General features: G+C 32.5%; 1 protein-coding gene across 1 annotated transcript in view; it reads right to left on the reverse strand.

The window, feature by feature from the left end:
* LOC142323501 (uncharacterized) overlaps positions 1–27,570 on the reverse strand; it is a 222,737-nt gene extending 195,167 nt beyond the window's left edge. The window contains exon 1 of the mRNA XM_075363238.1: positions 27,206–27,570. The gene's annotated coding sequence lies outside the window, so the exon portion shown is untranslated. The remainder of the gene's footprint in view (positions 1–27,205) is intronic.
* Positions 27,571–27,924: the final 354 nt, after the last annotated feature.

Here is a 27,924-nt window from a genome sequence, read left to right on the forward strand (position 1 = left end):
GGCAGAAGCGCTGAAAACTGGTGTCAAGCCATGCGAAAATAATAATAATGATAATTAATTTTCTTCAAATAAAGAAGGCAGAAAAGCATGAAAGCTTGCTGTAAACAGTATTGTTAATTATAAAATACACTAAACATAAAATTCAGAGAAGATTATACAAGAAACACGCAAATACAAATATTATCAAATTATTTAAAAATCTAGGTATACTTATTTATTAAGACGTCAAAAGTTCAAATTCACTTAATTACAAAATTCTAATAATGTGATTTTTTATTAAAATATTCATAATTCATAACTCTAACACCAGTTATTTAAGAGCACCGCAAAAAATAAACACCAGTTGAAAAAAATCATAACTTTCCGATATTTAATAGCCAGAATAATAAACATATCAAAAGGCGAGATGAGATTATGCTGCGGAAAACAGACACACATTACTAGCACTCATGCTAGGTATCTGCAAGGTATTTATACAAGAACAAGGTACAAGGTATTTATAAAAGAATGAAAGATTAAAGAAATCTCTTCTCGCTGCTAGAGTAGGTAGGTCGAAAATAAGAAATATGAAGAAAATAATAAATCTTTTTTGGGCATCGACCATTGTCAAATAATTTACAACAAAATCTAAAGCAACCAGCAGCAAATGGATCAACCGACCTGATCATTATCAAATATAAAATATAACTGCAAATGATTCACTAATTTTAAAATTAAAAAAAAAAAATACCCATTCTGAAGAAGGTGAATAGGGTCTCATCAAAAATTAAGATAAAAACACCAGTTTATACTCATACAATCAGTAATGTAAAAACGATGTTTATTTTTAATTATTGTAACTTATTATATATTTTAAAATAATAATATTTATTATTGTTAACCGTTTAAAATTCCCTTAAGCACGTATTTTTGACTGAAAAGTTACTACCTATTTCAAAACAGTTATACTTTATTTATTAACTAAAAGTTTTACAATAAATGAATATGAGAGGAAAGCGTTTAGCATGAAGTTCTATTTAAAATTGATATGGGTAACAGATTTCATTACAGCTTCTCGAGCCGCCCAGGAATTGAGTCAACGATTTCACCAGGAACTCTTGTAGAATGAAACACATAACTTCTCGTATTCACCGTTCAAGTTCTTCCAAGTTCCAAGGATTTGTACAGTAGACTTGCTTCTTTAACCAAACCCAAAGAAAAAAGTCACGGGGTGTTAAGTCATCAGGACTCCTGGCTGGTTACTCGTACGGACCGCGACGACCCTTTCATCTTCCGGGAAGTGGGCATTCAGCCATTCACGAACGACAGTAGCAAAATGTGGAGGGGCACCATCTTGCTCGTTTTCAACAATCTCCCAAGCACGGATAACTGCCCAGATTTCATCTTGCAGCACGGTAAGGTACCTTTCAGCATTCATGGTATGCGAAAAATGAATGAACTCACAATCCTGTCCGAAGTCATCCCACACCACACCGTTACTTTGGGATGATTCTACATTTTTTCCAGGGACAACAAGATGATCTTCTCCTGCCCAATAGTGGCAGTTGGGATGGTTTACAAACCCACCTGTGAAATACTGCTTCATCGCTCCAAAGGTTATTTGAAATAGATCTGACCAATCTTCAAACCAAGCCAGTATATATCCTCAAACCCCATGCGAATGTCGCAGTCTTCAGCGGAGAGTAACATGTTAAGTTTACAGATCACATTCTCATACATTAAAGATCAAATACAAAATACTTGAGATAAAAATTAGCATCAATAGATCATTTATAAATATTTTAAAATAGAGAGTTACTTTTCAATCACCCAGTACGTTAATAATTTCTATGATGCGGTATTGTTGTACTGGCGATGTGAGAATTTTTTTAAGAAGTTAAAAGAAAAAATTGTTTAATTTGAAAATAGATAATTTTTAATACATCTTAAATTATTTTATACACCGCATTTTTCCTCACAAACTACAGCATAAGGCCTACGAAGCATAACAACAGTAAACTAGTGAATGCCATTTAAAGAAATACTTGTATGTTAGAATATTATTTGTGATAATGTAATTTTATCGAATTATCCAACCGTATACTGTGCCTAATATATATCCACATATAAGATGGCAATTGTTCCACGAGCTACAAATTCTAATTACTAAAAGTGAACGTATAGTGAACAGAGAGTGAAGCTCGAGGCATCGACGACCCGATTGAAGAATGAAAAGGGGTCAAGTGAAATCACTAAACCGGAGTGCAAACTCCGGTCGATGCTGTTGACGTTTTGTTATTTTTTTCATATGACAGTAGAGGAAGCTTATACCGTATATGTATTAACCCTCGCACTGACAGTGCAATGAGATATTCTTTACCGAGTCATACCATTTAGTTAAAAATATACGTTTTCTTATAAATATATTTCTTATTTTGTTTAAAAAAAAAATATTACTGTTATTTCGATTAAAGAATTATTCGTTTACAGTTATCGAAATAAAACTGAAGACAAATTATTTTAATTTATTAATCCTTGAAGTTTATTACAGTAGAACCTCTCATGTTTATCACGACCACAACTGCATCAGATATAAGAATAGACCGACAATAGAATCTGTACTTTAAACATTAGTAAAGAGTATGGATAATAAATTGTTTTACCTAAAAACTAAAACCAAACTAACATAATACTGTATAGCGTACAACATAATAGTAGTTTGAGCAATTTAAAAACACAGAACTTAAAAATAAAACGTTGGCGGTTCGACAGTACATTTTAAAACTAATAAAAAGATACAATAAACAAACAATAAAGTTATGCGCTGTAAAAATATTATCATTTATTTTTTAAAAAGTTCCAAAACGCCCGATTCGGTGAAGACGACGAGAAAATATTACTAATTATGAGCACAATCTTTATAATATGACCTATTAGTTAATAGATAATATTTTTTAATTTATTTGCTTACTGAACACATCCATATAATCTAGTTAGGTTTAAAAGTAATCAGAAAGAATGCTACATTTTTGTTTTACTTCAGGAATGGTTATTTTTATTTTTTCTTCAGATTACGGGCATTGACTGCTATGGTCATTAGTAGCCCTTGTCTCAAAAAAAAAAAGAAAAGTAATCTTTTAGGAAAAAACTGCACCCTAGTGAAAAGACTAGTCTTGTTGAAAGATAATCAAATTATTAGAAAAATGACGAGGGTGTAAAGGGCCAGTTAAAAATATCTAATCCATTTCTTAAGAAATATTGCCAAATCCATCAAAAACGGCTGCAAAATCCCGCAATTATCAAAAACTCATCCTTAGAGTAAATTCTTCATAAACTTATAAAACAAACTTCTCGTACTTACGTATTGTCTATCGCCTAGTTTTACCCTCAGGCCTTCTCTTTTAGTTCTTTTCTCCATCCTCCTGACGGCCTTCATCTGATTCCAGGATTTTTGAGTCCTCGGAGATGGAATCTTCCTATCTACCTCCGCAGAAAGTTACACGGATATTTTGCTGCCGGTATCAGATGATACAGACCTAAATAGTGCGGCGACCATCATTGGCGATCATTCTAGGCTTGATTCACTCTCGTTAAAACGTTCGAGGGGTGCTAAAGTGCTCATCCTCTCTGCGTGCTTCCGGGGGCTTCATTGTTCCTCGGTCAGCAGTCTCTTTTTCAATTACGTCGTCTTTCTTAATTCCCTGCATGGTGATTTTCTCAATCTTTACTTTGACTTGCAACACTAATTTGAGCATAAGACGCGACCTTCGGCTATCAATTAAACACAGTCTTCCTAGCATCGAAGTAGCTGACCGTTTGTATTGTCTTTGTATGTACAGTTTATATGGAAAGTTTTGCGATCTCGCAGAGTGGTTTCAATGAAAACTGTCACAGACAGGTGGATCCCTGCACGGGTCATCAGGATGCAATGGCTCACCACAAACAGATCTGTTTTCTAATGTTCGCGCTGCAGTGTGTCAAAATTTATGATATCCAAAACACCGTAATGGAGTCGGAATGGTAGGACGAACATCTAGTCAATAAAAGTCAACTTTTATCTTATCTGGATACTTGGGTTTGTTGAAAGTCAGGACATGTGACGAGGAAGATAAAACTTTTCCGTTGCGTCGTGTCAAAACCCAACAACTCCTTGTTCATAAAGTTCTTTTACAACTTCCTCTTCCGTACAGTTCAATAACTCTACACACGACTACTGCCTTTAAGGTATTTAAATATAAGTATGGTGCAACTTCAATATTCAAGACCTCAATCTTCTTGGCTTTAAGTAACCGTGACCATTGTAGGTCGTTGGCACTTTCAACGAACAGTTCGGTAGCAGTCTTGTCTCCTTTACAGATTCTTCCGCAGCTTCTGTGATGCCTCTAGCTGTCACGAAAAGGCTAACTTTCGAGAAAACGTCTTCTTTTTTCTTGATCCCGAAATCAGTCCACTGCTCCTTGGTCGAAACTTAGTTCAATCCGTCGTCACTGTATCGGTAAACTCGATACTCTTCCTTCTCTTCGCTTGCGAAAATAAAGGCTCTCCAAGACGAGGGGTTTTACGCCGACCCTCTGCCACAAACATTGTGGAAGATGTTTCCTTAAAAAAAAACTTCGCCGGTCAATATGTCTCAAGGTGCGGGCGGAGAGACGGTTGGACACGCCCCGGATCACTGATCCTGCCTGGGATCTCCCAGTCAGCCACCTCTTACAGATTTAACCAGGGGCGTGGAATCTGGTACCGTGTGACTCGCTATACCTACATCTCAGGGCTCATAGCAGTAAGGGTGCCTACGATCCCTTTATCCATGGGACATTCCCTGCCAAGGGCCGAAATAACTGACTCACAACAAGCGGCGCAAGACTTAGGCAGAGCAAGCTCATATCAGCTCAAGCCTAACCTGTTTCCATTGCCAGGAGGAGAGACAAGCACTCCCCTTCCACATTCCACTCAACGTTGGAAAAATCAGATCGCGGTCATGCCTTCCACCCCCTCTGCAATCAGTGCAGCTGAAAAGCAAAACCGCGACCAGCGGGACCGCCAATCCCATAATCCACAGGAAGCTTCTGAGCAACACTATTGCCCCGTTGGCCGACGTAAGTGAAAGTTCCATGTCGTTGCCCGTCCCGGACGTATGCGTAGATGTAACTGCAAGGACGTGGAGTTGGATTTTGTCTGAAAATAGGAAGGGTTATTTTCTTAATTATAAAACTGTTTGATAAATCGAATAAGAAAATATCCAAACGGGACATAGATTTAGGACTTTTGCGCGTTTACACAGAAGTAAATTCGAATGAAGTTTCAAAGTAAAAAAGTAGTTTAAAAACCTAGTTTTTCTTTAGCTCTTTTAGCTATCTGAAGAAAGTTTTCAATATTGAATTACATGGATTAACAGAAAGAAAGTTAGGAAATAAAATAAGATCGCACCCTTGATCGGTTACCGTAATTATGAAGCGAGCTATGAAATTTTAGACTCATTCGCATAGATATGGTAAGAAATATTCTACTGCACGGTAGTAACCGGAATAGTAAGACGTCAAGACAGTAGCAGAGAGGTAACCGCAAGTAGAACTTTATTTCTTTGGCTCTGGCGGTTAATTTAAACCGCCCTCGATGGGTATTTTTTCTGTGTTAGCTCTAGCACATTTATATCTGTAAAGTAGGATTTTTATCTTTTACAAATATATTTTTAATTAGTACACGCGATAATTTATGAATCGAAAGATGTGAAACCGATCTCTCATGAATATTAAACAAAGCACAATATTTTTCGTTATAATAAAAATTTATAAACCTCGAAAATACGTAGCAGATTTGAAATCTTATTAAATTTAACGAATTTTAAAGTTTTTCGCTCTTTTTTTGCTCCATAATATCGAAACATCTCCGAGTTATAACATCGCTGGAATAATCTTTCAAGAAACCTTTTAAACCAGCTTTCAAGAAAAGTTCGACTAATTAGAAAAAACATAATTTAACTGAAGTTCATTTTTCATTGCCGATCGGAACACCTGTTACCAAGACGTTGAAATTCTGTCACCCCTTATGAGCTCAGTCGTTTAATCATTTTAATTAAATAAAATAGTGTGTTCTACGATCGAAGTAGGTAAAGCTACCTTTTCATTTTAACTAATTTACAATATGCGTTACAAAAGAAGAAGCTTGCCTTTGATGAGACAATCTTTCTCTGTGGTAATACTCGTTAGAAAAATATTAGTTTAATACGGTATTAAAATATGTTCTTCTCTGTGTTATTCAAGTCTTTACTGTAAGGTTTTAAAAAATGTATAATAAATTTTACTATGTATAAAAAATATATTGTTAATTTAATAGCACAAGTATTGTTCTCAGCTTTTAAAATATAATTGTATTTTTCGGTCAAGCGACCGAAAAATAGGGAAATAGAATTATTTTTAAGTTTTTAGCGCATTTTTTGAATCCTTTTTATTTATTATTTCCATATTTTATAATTTTTTAGAGGTAGACTTAATTCGGCAGTCGATTTCCTATGTAGGTGAACTTTTCGAAGAGCTGTTCATGTTACGAAATAGCAGTGCAGTAATAACAGAAAATATACTATCTTATACTGCACACTCGGTTCGAAATGTGTAAAACTAGTATTTTCTCTTTGTAATACGTCCCCGCTTGTTAAATTACTATTCGAATATTAAAATCCTTATGAAATCTTAAATGCGGTCGAATAAACCCGTTTCATACTAGCTGCCGTCGAAGAATATGAAGTAACGTCCATACGTGTTATTTCAAATACTTAACCGATTATCGATTTCGATTAAAAACGAATTACATACGTATGACCGCGGTTTTGTTGTAAACGGACAGTTTATTAAATCGCAGTTTTTGTAAGCACAGGTATTATTTTATTGTTATCCGATTTAACATTTTTTAAAGAAATTTTATTATAACCGATTTATTTATCCGTTAAACCTAATGATGTTAATAATATGGTCCGTCGAAAAAAAATATGCCATTTCATACTATCATTAGATGCAATATGATAATATCTGAATATCAGTTGCATCACAGGTAACGCCATGCGTTTATGTATACATAACCTACATATAACGAAGATTACGTCTCGCTTATCGATCGCATAGAGTACCTCTAGAAGGTAGACGGCTTGTTTTACCGGCCAGCTCAGATCGAGGGCAAATACTACTTCAGCTAATTCATTCGTCGGTTTGTTCTGTTGCTGTTCGCAGTCGATCCGTGCCGCTGTCGTTCTACGGTGAAAGCGATTACGAAATAACCAACGTCAAATACGAACTAGTACACCTGACTCCACACGGCTAAAAATATTAAAAACGTATGTTCTGTATCGGTTTACCGATTCTACAGTACAATTTATAATTGCATACATATTTATACATTGAATTGTTCATGCAATGTACATGTAAATAAAACCTAATTATTTTTATTCAGTAGCAAACGAATCCGTTTAAATAAAACCTTTTCCCATTATTTTATTTTCGTTTGAAACAACTGAAAACTTTAATTTATCGCATTAAAGTTTTATTTTAATATAATCGTCTACAGTTTGCGACCGAGGTGAAAACCCGTAATACTACGTTTATGTATTACAGCGTTAAGAACAGCTGCATTTTAATTGTTTTATATTTATAAAACTTCAGAAACTGCCATCAAAAGCACTTTTATGGATTAAGTACTTTGTGTACGCCGTTTACAGCCTTTCCCATTTATTATCCACCATTGAATTTCAGAAAAGTTCACTCTGTAGTAGTTTTATCGAGTAAATTTTACTTTTTTTATTTTTATAAATATCAGAACATTAAGAAAACGCGTAAGAAATTTTTTTTAATTTGCATAAAAACGGTTTTACTGTACGGGAGTTGCTCGAGATACGTTATGATTTAACAGTTTCATGTTACAAATGTGGTCGTTCGATTCGAATGAGACCTACCTACTATGATTACATGTGAATAAATTTTATTCCTTTTGAGAGTAAAACGTACGGAATTTTTTAACGAGAACCCATTCTGGCTTTTTTTAAATTTATTTCGGAACCTGTGTCGGGTCGTAGATGCAATAACTGTCGTCACAGCACCTCATACAGTTCGTTCTGCGGTATCCTGCTCCCCACAATAATCACATTGCAAGGATTTCAGAGTTTGAGTGCGCAGGTATACCTTGAAACACCCGTGACCTGTACAGAACTGGGACAACTCGTACCCCCATTTCTCCGTGTGTTCGATACAACCATCCCTGAAGGTCGGGGATAAATCTGTAGCTCCATCTTCCTTTCGTCGATTGATCCCATTTCGCCTGCCACCTGCAGACCAGCGATACCTCTGCATCCGCCTTACCCGCTCCCCTCTACATTTCCTCCCTCTTTTGAACGAGGTATTCCAGGGACGCAAGTCTGATCGCTTCGCCGGTAGCATCGCCCGAGATAATCCTATACCCGCAGCATACCCGAAGGGAGGGAACCCTATACACGCACGGCTAAGAATTAAACAGCGGGTTCTCCCCCTCTTAAGCGTGACAGACCAGACTGGTATTCCGTAAAAATCTTGTGAAAGCACCACCTAAGATAATATCCTCCGCTTTGACGTTCGGGGACGCCAATTTTGGTCATTATCCTACCAATGGTCGCAGCCGTTTTCTCGGCTTTGAGATAAACTTCCACGACACGTCTCTGGAACTTGGTGTTGCTATGTTCTCACACTCGAGAGATACTTCTGTGCAGGGGAAAAGTGGACTATCGTGGTACCAATCCTAAACGAAACTGGAGTCAGCTTACGCCTATCCGAAACTACGACAACCTGGGTCTTCTCCGGTGAAAGTTGACAGCAAACAGAATCGCGCTGAATCTAGGACTTCCCACCCATGGTCAACACTTGGTCCGCTGGGTCTAAAGAATGTTACATTGATGTAAGAGGCTAACCTACCCCTACTGAAATTTGGGGCATCGCTTTGGTACAAGCAAATGAATCACGTTCCGGCCACCGTCTCATAGAATGCGGTTGCGTCAGTCACTCACTGTTCCGGTCCATAACGGGGTTTTAGCGTTGAAATCCCCTCCTACCAAGACGGTTTTTTGTCGAATGTCTGCCTACCGCTTCCATTAAACTGTCCAGGTATTGCTCGAAAGCATCAAATGAACAGTTCGGTGGGATATAGCAACTAAACAACTGCGCTGTCAAAGTCTCTAGTCAGGCAGACCCTGGGACGCTGCCGGAGCGAATTACCGACAAGGTACCAGAGATCTCGATAATAGCGGCGCTGCTGTCGGAATAACAGACCCACTGACTCTCAGCGTCCAATACTATATTTGGCTCGCTGCACAGCATAAAGTCTTGCGACCTCTGATACCAAATCATGGACTGTCGGGTTCCTTTTCAATTAATTTTAACAAATCTCATACTTTATTTTTTGGGCACTCTTTGCTATCGATCCTGTGGTTGCTGGCCTCACGAACCGCGCATCTTTGGCCCTCGTTACATTCTGTCCTCTTGCCTCTGGCCTTACCACAATTGAAGCACAGCTTCGAACGGTTCGGACCCTTGCACTGACATTCAAGATGTTCCGAGTGTCGGCAGATAAAGCACTTTGCTTCTTCGTTATTAAATTGTTGAACGAATGCAAAACAAAAGGTAAAATAAATAAAGATACAACTCAAATATCGAATGTACAAAGAATTTTTACAAACACTTCGATGTGGAGAACGTATGCTCGCAATTCACTCAGTAAACATGAAATCTATACCATCTGCACCATTGAAAAGATGAGAAACATACTCTCGCCATGTGATAAGTACATCATGTCAGACGATATTAGAATGTCGTTTCATGAGCAGTAAATTAAAAATATTCAAATTTAAAGAGCTCTAGACAATATAATAGAAACAGTTGACTCCGATAGTAAAATGGTTTGCATTCACAATGCCATACGTAGGACCCAAAACTGGTTTTAACTAAATTTTAACTAATTTTTTTCAATCGATTAAAAAATAAAATTTTCTAAGAGGTAAAATTACCACTTTTCTCTCTCCAGCTACTCTCGCCTTGCCTTTCTTAAATATGCTTCTTACCAAATCGTCTTCCACAAAATACGAATTCAGTGATTATTACGCTTTCAATCGTATGCCATTTCTCCGATCAATCCGCAATGGGTATTGACCATCTTCGTAGTCGAGAAGTGGGCATGTAAACTCCGGTAACATAATCGAACGAAGACACCAACCGTAGAACAATATTTCAGCTACGCAACATATATCTCCTTCTGGTACAAGTAATGTGTCAATACTGCAAAACGGGTGCATCCTACCACTCTCAAACTTCACTAGACCGATAATCTTATGAGGTCTACTGACAATAAGTTCGAAATGATACTACTGCAGAAAACAAGTGAAAATTAAACAAATATGGTTTGATTGTACAGTATAAAATATTTTAATTTGATCCTTTATTTTTTTTAATTTGTAATTTGATCGTGCCATTTACAGTTCATTTATTATTATTATTTTTATAATGTTAAAGCTATTATTTTTTTTTATTAAGTGATAGCTTCACTAGTAGTGGTAGTAATACTAGTGGTACCACCAGCTCACTCGTAATATTTAATAGTATAATATTCAACAGCAAAATAGTATTCATAAAAAAAACATATATTTCATAAACTTGGACTTTTTATCTTGTTAATTGAACCGAAAACTTATGACGGTTGGCGCGAATCAATATGAGACCTACAACTGTTTAGAAAGCTAAACTCTGGTACTAGAGAATTGTGGAAACATCTATCTGATTTCGGTTCAAAAACAATTTAAATGAGAATAAGTGAGGTGAATTAATCCATTAACCTCTGTCTGTTAAATATGATATACCGAGGGATGGTTTTAGAGTTATCGTCTTATAAAAAAAATGAATTTACCATCGTAACTTTGAAGATCATTAACGGTGCTAAACTTCATCATATTAATTGAACCAACTTCATCTGGATGCTCTACCTGATTACTCTAAATCAGTTTTAGTAAAAAGCTAGAGAAGTACATTTTATTTAAACTTTGATAACCAAAAAGTAGTTTGAATTTATAATTAAAAAAAAAATCAATAACATTAAAATAGTACCTGTATTATAAATCGAAATATAGCGCCAAACATTACAAGTTAACGATTACTTTCCCTTTACATCAGCGTTATTCGTTTGTGAAAATTTTGTTGTTGTTACTTGTACGTGAAAAAACTTAGACTGATTCCCAGTGCATAGTCTATAATAGGAATACAAAAAATACACCGAAAATTATCTTTACAGCAAGAGAAAGAGAGAAAGTGAAAGAAATGTTTTTTTTTTGTTTTTTAATTATTGAACGATTATAACGGCTACCTGACATAACGATCTACAGCCTAAGTTAATCACGCTATTAAAATATTATAATTAACTTTCGTTAATATAACAGCTGATTAAAATCTCTGATTCTACGAAGAGTTTCATTTTAATAATGGGTTAACAAGAACAAATTGATTTAACGATACAAACACTTTATTTTAACGAAATCACTTAATGTCCATCAAATAGCGTATATTAAGCTCCACAACCACTAGAAATTATGCCTACCAGAGCGACTGCAAGAATCGACATAATAACGATACGATGTAATACGATGTTCTCTTATTTAAAGCATGTCCTCCGGATTTATTTATGATGTGTTTATCTTTACGAGAATATCGTCGAACTCGAATGCTGATAATTATGACACCTTATGATAAGCAAATAATAATGATAATGATCGCAGAAAACAGCGCTTTTGGATGCATTCATATTAAAGAAAAAATATGAACGAGGAGGATGCTACAATGTTTTTAGAGTATTTATTCACATGCATTATACTGGACCTTTTTTTTGCTGTAATCGGAGGTTATGTAATCGTACGAACGATGCCGTTTAAATGATGCCAAATTTAATATTAGTTTGTAAATCTTCATTCATTTCTTTTATTAATATTAAACAAACACGGTAATAAAAAATATATTATTAAACTATACGAATTCTGAACGAATAGAGATAGACAAAATAGAAGAAAAAGTAGATATCTTCAGTTACTCGCGACTCGCGAACAGAAGTACGATTGACGCTTACGTGTGGTATCACGTCAGTAAGCGCTGTCACGCTTACGTTTGTTCCTGTTTAAAATAACATCTCGTCGTTGTCGTATCTCATTCTTAATGGCTAACAAATCGTTTCAGCGGACGCCCGACCTTACGCCGTAAGCGACCCGAAATGAAATACCATTCGCTCCCGATAACGGGATGGTCGTTCCCGAGAATAACGATCGTCTGTGCCGGGTTAACTAGAAAAGTGTGGAGGGAAGAAGTTTTCTGACGCCTACTTCATCGAGCTGAATCGTACTATTTTATTTGGGCACGCTAAGTCAGTCTTATACGGGTTGGTATTCGACCCTTCGAGTGATACTTTTGTTCACCGTAAGGATTAGCCATATTAGCGAAAGCAACAGCGACCGGTGACGCTTGTTTCTTGGACGCTTTGCATTTGTCACAGCTATAAAAAGAACTCTGACAGGAAATATAAAGCGACGAATTAACATACCTCTTTCTACGGGATATAACGTATTATATACCAGTATCTTCGTTTTATAGGGCATGTCGTTAACCTTTTATCAAATTAAAAGCTGGATTAATGAAAAATATGAGGAGATCGATTTTTTGGCGTTAAAAAAAATTTACCTTACACATCTGTTATCGTAAAAAGAAACTATCACTGATATAATAGCTTAAACCACCATCAGTTAGTTTTGGATAAACATAAACATCGCGTTTGTCGGCTACATATTTAAAAAAAAAATATTTAGTGGAAGTTATCGAGCTAGGAAATCGCATATACCAATAAAAAAGCGTAAAATCCGTACTTTCTCATGTTTTTCATTTAAATGTTATCGACCCGCTTCTCGCTACTTATCTTAATAACGTAAAACAGAACGAGTTTTAATTCCATATATATTATGTTTCTTTTTAGAATTCTCAGAGAAGAAATTATAATACTTCTGTTCAGGGTGTCTTCTCTCAAAACCTGTGTGTGTATAGTTCTAAAGATCACAGAACTTTATTTTAAAAAAAAAGTTTGGGAAAAGTATAGATGCAAAATTAACACTCCCAAATAAAAAAATAAGCCGCGATATCTTTAGAACAAAAAACATTAAAACGTAAATTATGTTCTTCAGAACGAAGCAGTCATTAATTATACATACTTCATTTAAGCGGCTGAAATAAAAATATGTATCACAAACAAAAGTTATATAACATATCTCTGCGAAAAATTTCGACTATAATTATAGCGTAAGTAAAGCAAAAAAACAAACTTACGATACGGTAATCCCTAAATATAGTCTTGATGAAGATATTCCGGTTCTATCGACACTATTATTGTTTTTATCTCGGCCTCTCTTGCGTCGCTCGCTCCAACAAATGGAATATAAAGAATTCCTTAGGCGATATCTAATTAAAAACGTAGTTATCCTTCGTATTTTCTGTACGGTAGATCGTTCATATTTTCAAGTCAGCTACGATCAGAAGTATTATTTTTTTTAATCTGCCGGAGAATGAGTTTAGAATGACGTTTGATTTAATAAATACGAATAGATTTAATAATTTTTATTTTAACAGGAAAACATCCCCGAATCGGTGAGTTTAAAATTTTCAATTATTTCGTTAATTCGCGTCAATTGAATGCTCCTTCAATTATTAAATTTTACAGCCATAAATCTTTCTCTTCTAATACAACATTTAATTTTTATAACATTTTATGTCGGTAAGTAGAATATTTGAAGTTCATTGTACGTATAATATATTAATAAATTATAAAAACTCTTACAAGATTTTATTCTCCTGGCTGCTAATCATTACATTCAACCAATTCCTCCAAACGTTTTGTAAGCGATAACGATCGTTTCAATCATTAGCCATCACAGTATGAAACGGGAAAGGGAAAATGTTAAATGCGAAAAGTTATATTTTACGAACCACTCCAAGGAAAATTTTACTTTTAAAGCGCGTTAAACGTTGTTATTTTCTCCGTTATTCTTGACTTTTAATAATTTTACAAAAACTTTATAATAAAAATGGTAATTTATGCATAAAATCTTGCCTGTTTTCCCGGTGTGGCAATTTCAATGTCGTTTAACGTCATTAAAAGACAATACAAAGAATTACTGTCTGTATAAATCAGAACGGAGTTTTATCGACATTTAATTTTTTCCGATGTCATTTTCAATATTGCAACAATTTTAAAGTAAACGTTATTTTGACACTCAGTAAATGTAAGATTAGTTTTTGCACCGAACTATATAATATTTACCAACAATATTATTGTACGTACATTTTCATAACTTTAAATTACAGCGAGACCGAAAAAAGTAGCAAAAGGAAGAAGAATTTCAACTAAAACTCTCTCAGGAATGTCAATCGTCTATTAAAAAAGAGTACAATCGTTTCAATTACGCGTGGATCGTAGTACAGGTCTCGTACTTGTCAGTGTAACCGATTCATTTTTTCCAAAAATTAAAAACATTCGAATTTTGGAATTTTTTTTTATGTATATACGCTTCACCCGCTTAATTTCTAGGATTCTAATTATTGAGATGTTCCAGGTAATGAAAAGCGGTCCGTTTACCAGATTTCTTCATCCCGTTCCCTCATATCGACCGGAAGCCACAAACTTCTCTATTGACACTCGGTCGGATGAATGTACGAACGAGTAGGCTGTCTACAATTGCTGTAAAACAGAAAGACTGGGTTACGCTTTCATTATACCTAACTATGCCCCGACCCTATTGGTCGACACATTTCTTTCGTTTTCTCTGTAAAGATCAGTACACATTTGTATCTGTATAGCATCCATATCGCTTTATTAATGATATTTTTTGGTTACAAGCAATATGATTTATTTTATCAACCGTATTATTCCTACTCGTTTAGTATTAATCATTTTTTTGATTACAAGCAATATGATTTGTTTTATCAACCGCATTATTCCTACTCGTTTAGCATTAAACGATTTGGGCTGCATCATCCACGCGTACTATCGCTCGCAACAGAAAAATCATCAACGACGCGATATTGATATTATTCAGTTGCCAATGCGAACAAGCACGGATAATATGTAAAATGAAATTCGGAAATACCATAAGTTTATTTTTACTTAAAGATTTAATATAATACTTATAAAAGGGTTTACATAGTTTATTTTAATTAAATAATGTAACCTAAAGACGTTTGTGTATTCATACTGAAAATTTATAAAAATTAAATAATAGTTATCACTATATGTTTATAATAACCGTGTAGACACGGAAGATTGAAGGCCAATCTAGAGAAATACAGACTATATCATGAATTCTCCTGGGACTTTCATAATATATTATATTCGTGAAAATAATGCAAAAATTCAATTCAAATATGTCCTAAAATGCTTCATTTGCGATTTCACTCCGATTTCAGCTATCCCGGTGAAGTGAGGTCGTATTGAAATTTTTAGGACGTTAATTATGGAGCAGAATTAGTGATTTCTTATGCTGTAGGACCTGAAAAACGGAAAAAATTGGTTCAAGAATCGGATCAGTAGTAGTTTTTGAGAAATCTTGGGTGAAAACCAATAAACTGCGTAAAAACCCCTGTTTTTTATGTTTGACGTACAATAACTTTGTTAAATGGTGAAAAAATACATCAAAAACACTTAAACAAGACTTGTAGAGAATTTAATTCTGAACAAAATGGTCTAAGATAAGTCGAATAAAATCAAGAAAAGTTAGAAAAACTCGAATTTTATTTAGAAAAATTGCATTACGACATTCGTCAGAAAATTTATTTAATGTAAACAAAAATCAAATTCTTTTGTTGTGATCTGAAAAAATTGTAAAAACAAAAATTACTGCTAAAAATTGCTGTTAAAAAATAAATAAAAAATTGAAATTACACAAAAATAAAAACCAATTAATAATTTTTTTATTGATGGCAGAAACACAACAAATTATTAGAAAAATTATTATTTCAAAGTTGACAATAAAATTACAACAGCTGATTAAAAAGTACAATACTGCATTAGTGTTTAAATCATTCTGTAAAATACATTAAGTATATCGGGTACTGTGATTTATGCTGTCATTAGGGAAGATTTTCTGTGTATTTTAGTCTGAACTTGATCTGTTTGGCGTTGAAGTAATACCGTATTTATTTACAATAGAGGAATGTGTTGACATGGTATTCATTTTGGGTGTGTGTAATGGTAACGCTAGAGTTGCTGCAGTAGATCATAAAATACGTTTTCTGAATCGCAGAATTACAGATCCCAAAACAATTAGCGCAAATTTTTGCAAACTTTGGAACAGTTTCACTGCGAAGTATTCGTACCGGCTACAAACGATCTGTTCAACCACTGACGTTGTTGATCTGTCCACGACGCTGTTATGGAAGAAATTATTATCGATGCAGTACAGCGCAGCCCAGGCGTCAGTACACAACGTTTTTTCTAACCTGATCGGAGTTTCGCATTTGATGGTTAACACTTAAAACAAGTTTTATCTTTATCGTAAACAGCCAGTTCAACATTTACACGCAGGAGAAGGTCCGCTTCGCTTGGAGTTCTACAACTGGAGGAATACAAATAGACAACTCTACAAGTATGTTTTTTTTTTACCGACGAGGCAAATTTCATTCGAGATGGCGTCAATAACTTACGCAATGAACATATATGGGTAGAAGTAAATCCTCATGAAACGGTGGAAAGCAATTTTCAGCACCGATTTAGTGTCAATGTACGATTCGAGCTTCTTCACAATCAGCTGTTTGAACCGTTCATATTACCTGGCCCCTTAAATGATTTAGTCTAGTCGCACTTTCTTCAAGAAGAATCGCCGCAGCTGCTTGAAGATATTCCTCTAGCACCGAGACGGAATGTATACTTCCAGCATGATGGCGCGCCTCCCTACTTCTCTTGTACCGTTTCCACTCACTTAAATCATCATTTCCTGGAGAAATGGATTGGTCATGGTCCACATTCCTGGCCACCTAGATCGCCTGATCTAACACCTTTCGGTTTTTGCGTCTGGGGATGTATGGAAAATATTGTATATAAAAAAAAAATTCTCGTGAGGAATTAATTGTCCACATTATGGATGCGGCTGAGCAATTAAGGTCAGCCCTGAAAAACTAAAAAGAGCAAGGAAAGCAGTACGGAAAAAGGCGGGGTAATTTTTTAACTTTCATTATAAACTGGTACGTATGGTAACTGGTAACTGGCACACTTTGGTCTAGTGTACTGTTTGTAACTAAATTTTTTCTACCTTTTCTTCGTTTTATTCAATTTATCTTACACTATTTTGTTGAAAATTAAATTCTCTACAAGTTTTGTTTAACAATTTTACGTGTTTATTACTCATTTACAAAGTTATTGTACGTCAAACATAAAAAAGCAGGGATTTTACCCCAATTTATTGGTGTTCACCCCAGATTTCTCAAAAACTATTGAAAATACGGTTCTGGGACCTATTTTTTACAATTTTTCATGGCAAAAACCATTATAAATCACTAATTCTGCCTCTTAATTAGCGTTCTAAAAGTTTCACTACGACCTCATTTCAACGGGGTTTCGTTCAAATCCTAGCGAACTCTTTAAATAGTTGTAATTTGCAAACGAACATTTAGGATATATGTTTATGAACCTTTTCCATTATTTTCATAAGTACAATACGTTTTGAAAGTCCCGGGGGAACTTCGTGATACACCCTGTTATTTAAATACTTCATATTAAACGTAATAGATCTTGACGATTAACTTTCCGGTGTTCATTCGTTCTTAACTGTTTATAAAACAAATTTTTAAACTATGCTGATACCGGCATTTTGTCTGCGATTTATTAATACTTTCTTTATTTCCAAAACATATGTAGCAAAACACGTTCGGTAGCCTTACCGCCTTACAAGGTAGTATCGATACGTGTCCTGATTTTCTAGCCTAAAGAAATATCGATGTCGTAATAACAGCTGATAAACCTTCGGTTAATGGTAAAATTTTAAATTTAAAAAAAAGGTTCGCAGAATATTATTTATAATATATTTTTTTTAATAGGCTATAGATTAAATGACGAGTGAAAGCTTTAAATAGAATGTGCTGTCTGTACCCGGCTATGTGCTTTTGTAAGTAGAATAGTTTTTCGTTTAGTAAGCTTTATTAAAAAGTAACCGTTAATAAAAATCACTTTCGACCGTTTGCTAATAAAGTAATTTGATGCCGGTGGCATTGTCGGTCTAACAAAGATTTATTTTTTCTGTATAAAACTTCTTTATCGATGAATACAGTGAAATCGACTCGGGGAAAAATAAACACCATCTTTTCTTTAACAGAAATATGCGATCCTTTAATATAACTGACGATTCGCGTAAATAAAATTGTGCAAGTTAATAAATTTATAAAATATGTTAAAGATCCTTTTTTCTATTTTTTATTATAAAATATTATTACATTAAAAATATTATTTACTTGTCATTTTACTCTTTGTCATTGAACAAAAAATAATATTATTTTTACAAAATCTTTCATTTTATTTTTTATTTATCGGATCTTTTACTGAGCTATACTCATCACGCTATCTTTTCTGATGAGTTTGAGCTTAATGACTCGCCTTATAATAACGATTAAAAATTGAAAGATCTTGTTTTACTCCCAGATCGCTTTTATCTCGACTTATCCGATTTCATTTCGTTAAAGAAATTATTATTTTTAAAAAATTAGGAAAATAGAAAAAAGCAATATTTTTTAATCCGAATCCGGTCGAGTAAAACATAACCAATCCGATTCATACTTCGTGTTTCTGAAAGAACTAAATAATTAAGTTTTAAATAAAAATTATTGAATTAGAAATAAAGGAATAGGATCGAAAACATGAAATACAAAACCGGTCTCCGTGGCGCGAGTGGTAGCGTCTCGGCCTTTCATCCGGAGGTCCCAGGTTCGAATCTCGGTCAGACGTGGCATTTTTCATACGCTACAAAGATTACATTTCATATTCCTATGTACAGAATTTCTGTAGTTCTGTAATGAATCTCATCAAGCAAAAATAAAAAAAAAAATTCTGCCACGTTTATTTATCGTAAAACGGTATCATACTACAGGGTTACTAACAAAAGAAAGTTCTTCTCTTTGAAGATCGATATATTATCGATAACTCGATGGAAAAATTGTAACTTATTAAACCTTGTTCTTTTCTGCTTTGTCCTTGAGTTTCAATTTATTTGAAGAAAACCTGTAGCAATTATGCAAATTATGTATAAAAGTACTCAAATTGCTTCCTGTTTTCGGGATAGTGTGATTTCAACCGTTTCATAACTTCGTTAATAAAAAACTGAGTGTTTAAGTAAATTAAGAACGTAATGACCTCTACGGATTATGGATTTATTGAAATTTTCTCTATTTTCTGGTTAAGTATGACAGCCGTTAAAAGATTTCTATTTTACCTTTTGGATAAAGATGGGATTTTTTTGGCCTATTTTTATCAAAACTGTTACCTTATGTACATAATTCCGATTAAAATAGTGACGCAGAAAAGATTGCAAGGGAAAAATCTACGCCACAACGGATGAACTCCGCCGACCGTTAGGAAAGAGTACGATCGTTTATATGAAGTCACGTAAGGTAATGCTGCTACTAAAACTAGTATTTTAGCACATATTAATTCCTACTGAAGGCTAAAAGTAATACTTTTGCATTTTAACGACCACTATACCTAAACATACTAACAAAAATTTTCAACAAAATATTTAAACGGCTTAAATACCCTGTTCTTAAAAATACTTAAACATTAATTTTTTAATATAATTTATTAATGCAATTACGATAAGTTGAAGTCGCACTACCACAAAAATAGGCGGAAACGTTTATTTTTAATGAGTAATTTTCCGTAATTCTTACAGTTTCTTTTCTGTAAAAGTCTCAAGAATAACGCAGAAAAGAACAAAGTTAAATATGTGAATCATCTATTTTTTCCCATCGAGTGTGACTCGTACGATACAACTTCAAAAACAAGAATTTCTTTTGGGAGGCATACAACAGTGTCGTGAGATTCGTACGATCACTTTTAATTCACTGAACAATCGGTTTTCTAATCGACTTTGCCACATAGTATAAATTAAAATGAAAAGTATAATTAGCTATTTGATTTTTATAAAAATATTTACTATTTTATAAAACGATGTCGAATGTATTCTGCAAAAAAAGATCTTAATTAAGATACCGTATAAATAAACCACATTCCTTCAGAGTACATTTACTTCGGTCCCATATTAAATATAAATTCAAAAATGTTATTTTTCGTTCAACATTAACGAAATATTATACATCATATGTGTTATCTCAAATATGAGGGTGTCCCACGAAGAAAGTTAGAAACTTTCAAGACATGTTCTATTGGTGAAAAAAATGAAAAAAGTTCATGAAAATATAAGCCTGGAAACTCTTTGTTTTCGAATTACGGCTAGCGAAAGATTTCGCCCGGATTTCAGCTCTTCTAATAAAAAGAAGTCATACTGTAATTCTTGGGACCAAAATTAAGGAGTAAAGTTGGTGAGTTCTTATGTAATTGGAGCTGGAAAATAGGATAAAACAGGTCCCAGAACTCTAACTCAAGTAGTTTTTAAGATATCCGACGTAAAACACAAAATTCGGTGTCGAAAAACAAGTCTTTTTAGGTTTGTAGTACAATAGATTTGTTAAATGACTAATAAATGCGGAAGATTTAGTCACAAAACTTATAGAGAATTAAATTCTGAGAAAAGAAATGTAAATATACAGACAATAAAAAGTAAGTAAAAACATTTAAAAATCGGTTTTTTATTTAAGCAAAACAGACGGAAAATCGTATTATTTTTTTTGTATATCTCAAAAAACATTCTCTCTTAAAATAAAAACGCTAATTACTGAATACAATTTTCTGTAATTAGCGTTTTTTTTTGAAGTCCAACTAAATCATTATGTTAATGATGAACATATGTTTGTCAAAAAACAAAGTATGGCCCATCGTACGGAAATATAATCTTCAACCTTTCCGCCTGCAGAAGGTTCAAAATTTGGGGTCAACAGATTACCCCCAGCAGTTAAACTTCTGTTATTAGCTTCTAGACAACACTAATAAAATAAATTCAATTTCATTTACTGATGAAGCCACTTTTACGAGAGATGTGTCTTCAATTCTAAAAATAGTCATTTATGGAGCGAAGACAATCCACATGGTACTGTGAAAGCTAGTTTCCAACATAGATCTCACATTAAAGTATGGTGTGGCATTATTTATGACAAAATTCTGGGACAATTTTTTTTCAATGAAAACTTTACGGGAGATGCATACGTTCATTTCTCGAAAAGCAATTTGCCGGCTCTTTTGGAAGATGTACCTTTACAAACTAGATCGCAAATGATTTTCCAACACGACAGTGCAACGCCACATTTTTCTTTACCAGCTAGAAATCACCTGAATGTTAATTTCTTAAACTGGATTGGACGGGATGGACCAATCGATTGGCCATCACGATCACCTGACTTAACGACACTAGATTTCTTCATTTGGGGGTCATATGTAAACGATAGTATACCAAAAGAAAGTCAACACTAAAGAAGAGTTAGTCATTAAATTAGGAAATTCTATTGAATTTATACAAAACGATCCTTAGAGAATTCGGAAAATCACCAGAAATATTTTACGACGGGAAATGTACCGTGTACATTGTGAAGAAGGGAATTTTCAAAAAATTACAATAGCTGAGTCTTGGTATTCTGTTACCGTTTATCATTTCATGTATTTTATTTTTTCGTTTTGCTATATTAGGAATAATGTTTATTAGATACAGAAATTGCAATACGATTATCTGTATTTTTTGTCTGTTTTGTTTCAATAAAAAAAACGATTTTAAAAGTTTGTATTTACTTTTGATCGGCTGTGTTTACATTAATTTTCTTATAATTAAATTCTCTACAAATTTTGAACTAAATCTTCCGCATTTATTAGTCACTTAACAAAGCTATTGTACTACGCCCCTAAAAAAAAATCTTTTTTTGGAAACCGAATTGTGTTTTACGACGGATATCTTAAAAACTACTGGAGTTACAGTTCTAGGACCTGTTTTATCCTATTTCTAAGCTCAAATTACATAAGAAACCACCAAATTTACTCCTTAATTTGTGTCTCAAAAACGTCAATACGGCTTCTTTTTATTAAAATAGCTGAAATCCAGGCGAAATCTTTCGCTAGCCGTAATTCGAAAACAAAGCGTTTCCAGACCTATCTTTATATCGACCTTTTCATTATTTTCACCAGTAGAACACGTCATGAAAGTTTCTACTTTTCTTCGTGGGACATGCTGAATAATATGAGTTTTAGAGTGTCTAGAATGTACTAATAAAACTTTTAAAGGTAAAATATTACCACAAAAGAAACAGGAATGCAGGACTTCATCAAACCGGTCAATAAAATTACGAGAAAAAAATTTATATTTTTAGCAACCGGATGTAATTTTGACGTTTTGGAAAAATAAGAAGTACGTTATATCTCTACAAAAGTGTACATTTCAAAACTAAATTTTTCATAAACGATTCAAAGAAATTTCATCACGTTCTAATATGTTAGTTACTATATGAAAAGTAATATTTTTCCAAAATGTTTTTCGCTAAATTATTGAAAAATGATTTTTTCACTTTAAATGTTTTTTTTTTATTATCGGCTATCATTTTAATAGTACTTATCGGACGATGACAAGTATTGTCGGTGCGATATCGATTTTTCATAATAATAAAAACCTATTGGAATAAATTATCAGATGCTTTCTGAAATTACATTTCTACGAACATAAAAAAAACTTACAGGACTGTCCTTAAGAGTATCCGATGAAGGTAACGCATCGTTCAAAAATACTTTAGTTTTTTACAGTTTTCAAGAAAGACTCATTTTTGGTGATATTTATACATTTTATATAAATCGGTAATCTTATGTGAAGGTAACGGTCGTGCTTATTCGTTTCTTTTTGGATGTAACTAAAAAATAAATTACCGGAACAGCGAGGGGCTACGAGACAATAATTTCGAAGGAGGAATTCAGCACATCGAGTGTTTCTATTATTGAATATCATAAAATATTTATATATATATATAATTTTTTAAACTATTCTAACGATATTTTCTTACCGTCTAAGTTTCATAAAAATTGTTCGCATCGGACATTTTGTCGAAAATTCGAATTAAATATACGGTAAAAAATTAAAGCGCAATAGAAAAATCTTGAAATAAGAATTTCACAATAAATATGAACTGTAATTAAGAACAAAAAAGAATGACTGAGTTGTGTTGTAAAAGAATTTTCTCTCTAATGCATAACTGTTTCGTCTTAGAAAATTTCGCTAGAAGTTCTGAGAGAGTAAAAAATGAATAAAAAAACGAATCGAAAAGTTAAATTTTAACCAAAGAAGAAATATTGTTTGATGAGGTATAAATTATTTATTTAAACCGTGTAATTATTATTAGTTTTATTACAATTTTATTTTTAATTGCTTAGTTTAACGTCGTCAGTTCATTAAACATCAAATACATATTTATTTTAATTAAAATAAGTAATTTAATATTATTTTTTTAAATTAATTATTAGCATTAATAAATTATTTTAATTATTTACTGGTATTAATAAATTATTTTACCGTCATATAATGTATATATTTATTTATAAGCTACATTAATAAATTTACATATATAGTCTACATTTTTATTTTGTTGTTCTACTAGTAAAACTTTCACTTTCATTTTAATACAACTGTGTTGAGATAAATATTCATCGTTCGATATTTATTTAAAACATTTTTAATGTAAAATATTAACAAAATTTTCATATAAAAAGATTTTTTAAAAATTAAATTAAATTAAAATTATTATTTTTAATTGCATCTATTTATTTTAAGCTACTTCGTAGTTCCTGTTCTTTTTTGGTCTTAGAATTTTTTTCTGTAATCAAAAAAAATCTATTTAAGGAGAATTATTGATATAAATTACACGCCCTTTTTCTAAAATGAAATATTATTATGGAATAATAAGTTAGAAAATTAAATAAAATACCAGTACAAAGAGATGTGCGAGGGTGTGTGTGTGTGCGCGCGCGCGCAGAATATATCACGAAGTTCTCCCGGGACTTACATAATCTATTGTACTCCTGAAAATAATAAAAAAAGTTCATATAAACTTCTTTTGTGTCATTTCCACTCACTTAAATCATCATTTTCCTGAGAAATTGATCGGTCGTGGAAGTCCACATTCCCGGCCACCAAGATCCCCTGATCACGTTAAAATTTTTGAGTCTGGGGACGGATGGAAAATATTGTATACAAAACAAAAATACATTATCGTGAGGAACTAATTGTCCGCATTATCGATACGGTTGAGCTAATTATGGAGAGCCATAAAGAGAAACAAAATCAGTACAGAACCGTGACAAGAAATGTGTTGAAAATGGCGGGCTCATTTTTGAAATGATTTTGTTTTTTATTATAAAATGGTATGTATACTTAGGTCTAGTTACTGTTTCTAAATAAAATTCCAATTTTTCAAACTTTTCTTTGTTTTATTCAACTTATCTAACACCATTTTGTTGAGAATTAATTCCCTTAAGTTTTATGTGTTTACTATCCGTTTAAGAAAGTTATTACCGTCAAACATAAAAGAACAGGGGTTTTACCCCAATTTATTGGTCTTCGCACCAGATTTCTCAAAAACTACTGCAGATAAGGTTCTTGGACCTATTTCATTAGATTTTTCAGGTCAAAACCCATAATACATGACTAATTTTGCACCTTGATTAACGTCCTAAAAATTTCAGTATGACCTCATTTCATAGGTTTAGTTCAAATCCGAGCGAAATCTCTCACTAGCCGTAACTCGCAAACGAAGTATTTTAGGACATATATTAATTATGAACTTTTTCCATTATTTTCACGGGCAGAATAGGTTATGAAAGTTCCGGAAGAACTTTGTGATACACCTGTATATATAAGCATATATATTACATTGAAATGTTTTAATAACAAAGTAAACTACTTGATTTACTTTTATTAAAAATTTAATTCCTAATATTATTTATCTGTAATTTTTTTTATTTTATATTTACAAATTACAATTTCATGTTTACTAAAATTAAAACTGATGACTTCTAAATTATATAATTTATGGTAACTATAAAAAAATGCGTCTTATAAGATGTTCGTAAATACCGAAGAATTTTATTTTTAGTAATTCAACATGCGATTCTATATTTCTGTAAAAACGTTACTTCGAAATAAAATTTAATAAATAAAAAGTAATCGCATACTTTTAATCGAAAATCCTAACAAGTTTCTACGGATTATTTATTATTATCATAAATACTGCAATTATTTGTATTACGGTAATAAAATTTTGATATAAATGTACTTCGTAACAAAAAACCGAGATACAAACTACGAAAAAAATGCTTGTATTTATACAATAACAAAAGAGAATAGTATTTAAGCTAAACAAAAACAAATTGCTATTATTTCCAGGGAAAATTTTTATTACAACAAAAAATATAAATTATCAAAAATGAATACGAATTAATTAAAATAAATAAAAGAAGACATCTAAGAATAGTAGAGTTGAAACACGGATGAGGGAGATAATTAATTTCAATATTGACCGATAATAATTCTTTGAAACCTCTTGGGTATCACTTTTTTTTTTAAAATACTTCACCTCGAAAAGCAATTCTGCAAAACGTTTTAAAATAAAATTTCTAAAAAATAAATTAATCGGTTTTATTTATTAAATATCATGGGATTTTTTTTAACGAGCTATTCCATCTTCTTATATCTAGCGAAATTGCACGGATACATTTCTAAATTGTAGATATAACCTCATCTGACCAATAACATAAATATCAGCGAGGAAAAAAAATAATTAATGAAAACTGAAATAATCCTTCTCGGCATCAATATTATGCTAATACATATGTAATTATCTTATCGATGCTTTAAAGGATATTTTAGCAAAATTTTATTCAATTTTTATCAAAATAATGTTACCAAAAGTAATACAAATTAATTATAATTAAATGGCGTAAGTCGATGAATTAATTTCCCAATTTTTTTTTTAATAGATAAATAATTTTAATTAGTTTTATAAAAAGTGAAAAACACAGTCAGGTTAGTTCTGTTTCATTAGTTTTCTTTCTTTAAAAAAAAAATATATATATATAAAGGTTATCGGTGACGTTAAAATGAGATTAGGTAATAAAATTTTGTTAATTTATTTCTACTTAAAACTTTGTGTATATTTCTTTATGTACGCTATTTGTTTAATTAAAAATAAAATATGTTATACTACTAATCTGCTGTAATTTGATTGTTTCACGCGTTAGATATTGGAAAGTTGAAAGTAAATATGAAATATAAGAGTTTCGTTTCATGCGGCAGTAACGAAAACAACTTAGTCTATACTCCGAGTTTTGCTCGTACTTGTTCGTATTTGTCTGTCTATATGTACTAGTTATGCGTGTTATTATTCTTTTTTAATATTGTTCTATGTTCTTGACTCGTGAAGAAATTTTAAGTTAAAAAAGATTTTTACTTTTAAAAACAATATACAATTTTATTTGATATTTTTTATGATGATAATAATAATAACAGCACCTACTCCTCGATTCTTTTTAAATTAAATTTTTTGTATTTATTTAAATAAGTCAGTTAAACTGAATAAAAAAATAAAAGTTATTTTCAAAAGTCGATCTATGTTATTCTGCTGTCTGTAATTATTTCAGAATAAACACCTCATTAAGATATAACAATTATCTATCATAATGATTTTTTCTAAGGAAATTGTTTTGAAACAACTCTCGTTAACCCAAAATTGTTTTTTTATACGATTATAAAGATTTAGTTACATATTTAAATAACTTACATTATGTTCGTGTGTGACCGTCTACGTGTATATAGATTTTTCATGTATTTGATTTCATACAATATGAAAACAAAATTATTGGAACAGTTTATTTAAATATATTTCTCGTAGATTTATCCACTAAGTGCTTAATACGTCGTATTTTGTTGGAATTTAACTAAAATGGATGTTAAACGAAAATATTCTTAAATAATAGAATCTTCTTTGAATAACTAAATAAAATATTTTAATTATTCGTGTCTTACCTCTGTAAACGTCCAAATTTCCCAAATATTAAGTGTCAACACTTATTTCGAAAATCACTAATTCATATAATCGCAACAGAAAAAGAATTTTACCGCACTATCACAAATAAAGGCCTACTAATAATACGATTAGAGAATAAAAAAAAATATCTATATAGCTGTACATAAAAATAACTGAACGTACGTAAAATAATTTACGGGAAATCAGATATTGCACTGTTATTATCTTTTACTTTTTAAAATAAAAAAAAATTATTAAATCACATAAAATTCACGACACAGGTGATGGTAACATAATTACTTTTACTGACTGTGCAGCGAGCAGTCAGACAGTCAGCAAGCACACTACTCGACTACTCTCTCCGGTTACAGAGTACAGCGAAGGCCCAACTACACACTCGCACGCCCGCACACTCGCTTTGCTACGCTCTGAGAGGAAAGAAAGTTACCTCGAAGATCACACTACAAGACGCGGACCATCCAGTCACTCGTATACAATAATTTTTATTAAAATAGTATAACCTAACGTCATGCAGGCTTTTTATATTCAAATTTATCATACCCGTTTATAAAATAAAATTAAAAATTGAATGATAAAGAAATAATAAATCTGTAGAATTATTTTTAAAAGTTAAAAAAAAAAAATGAACAATAAAAATACTTTTTATTTAATAACTCAGACCTTAATATATATTTGCGATTCTAATGGAATCAAGAGG

The sequence above is a fragment of the Lycorma delicatula genome, chromosome 4 (genome assembly GCF_047948215.1).
Source record: "Lycorma delicatula isolate Av1 chromosome 4, ASM4794821v1, whole genome shotgun sequence".
NCBI classification, from domain to species: domain Eukaryota; kingdom Metazoa; phylum Arthropoda; class Insecta; order Hemiptera; family Fulgoridae; genus Lycorma; species Lycorma delicatula.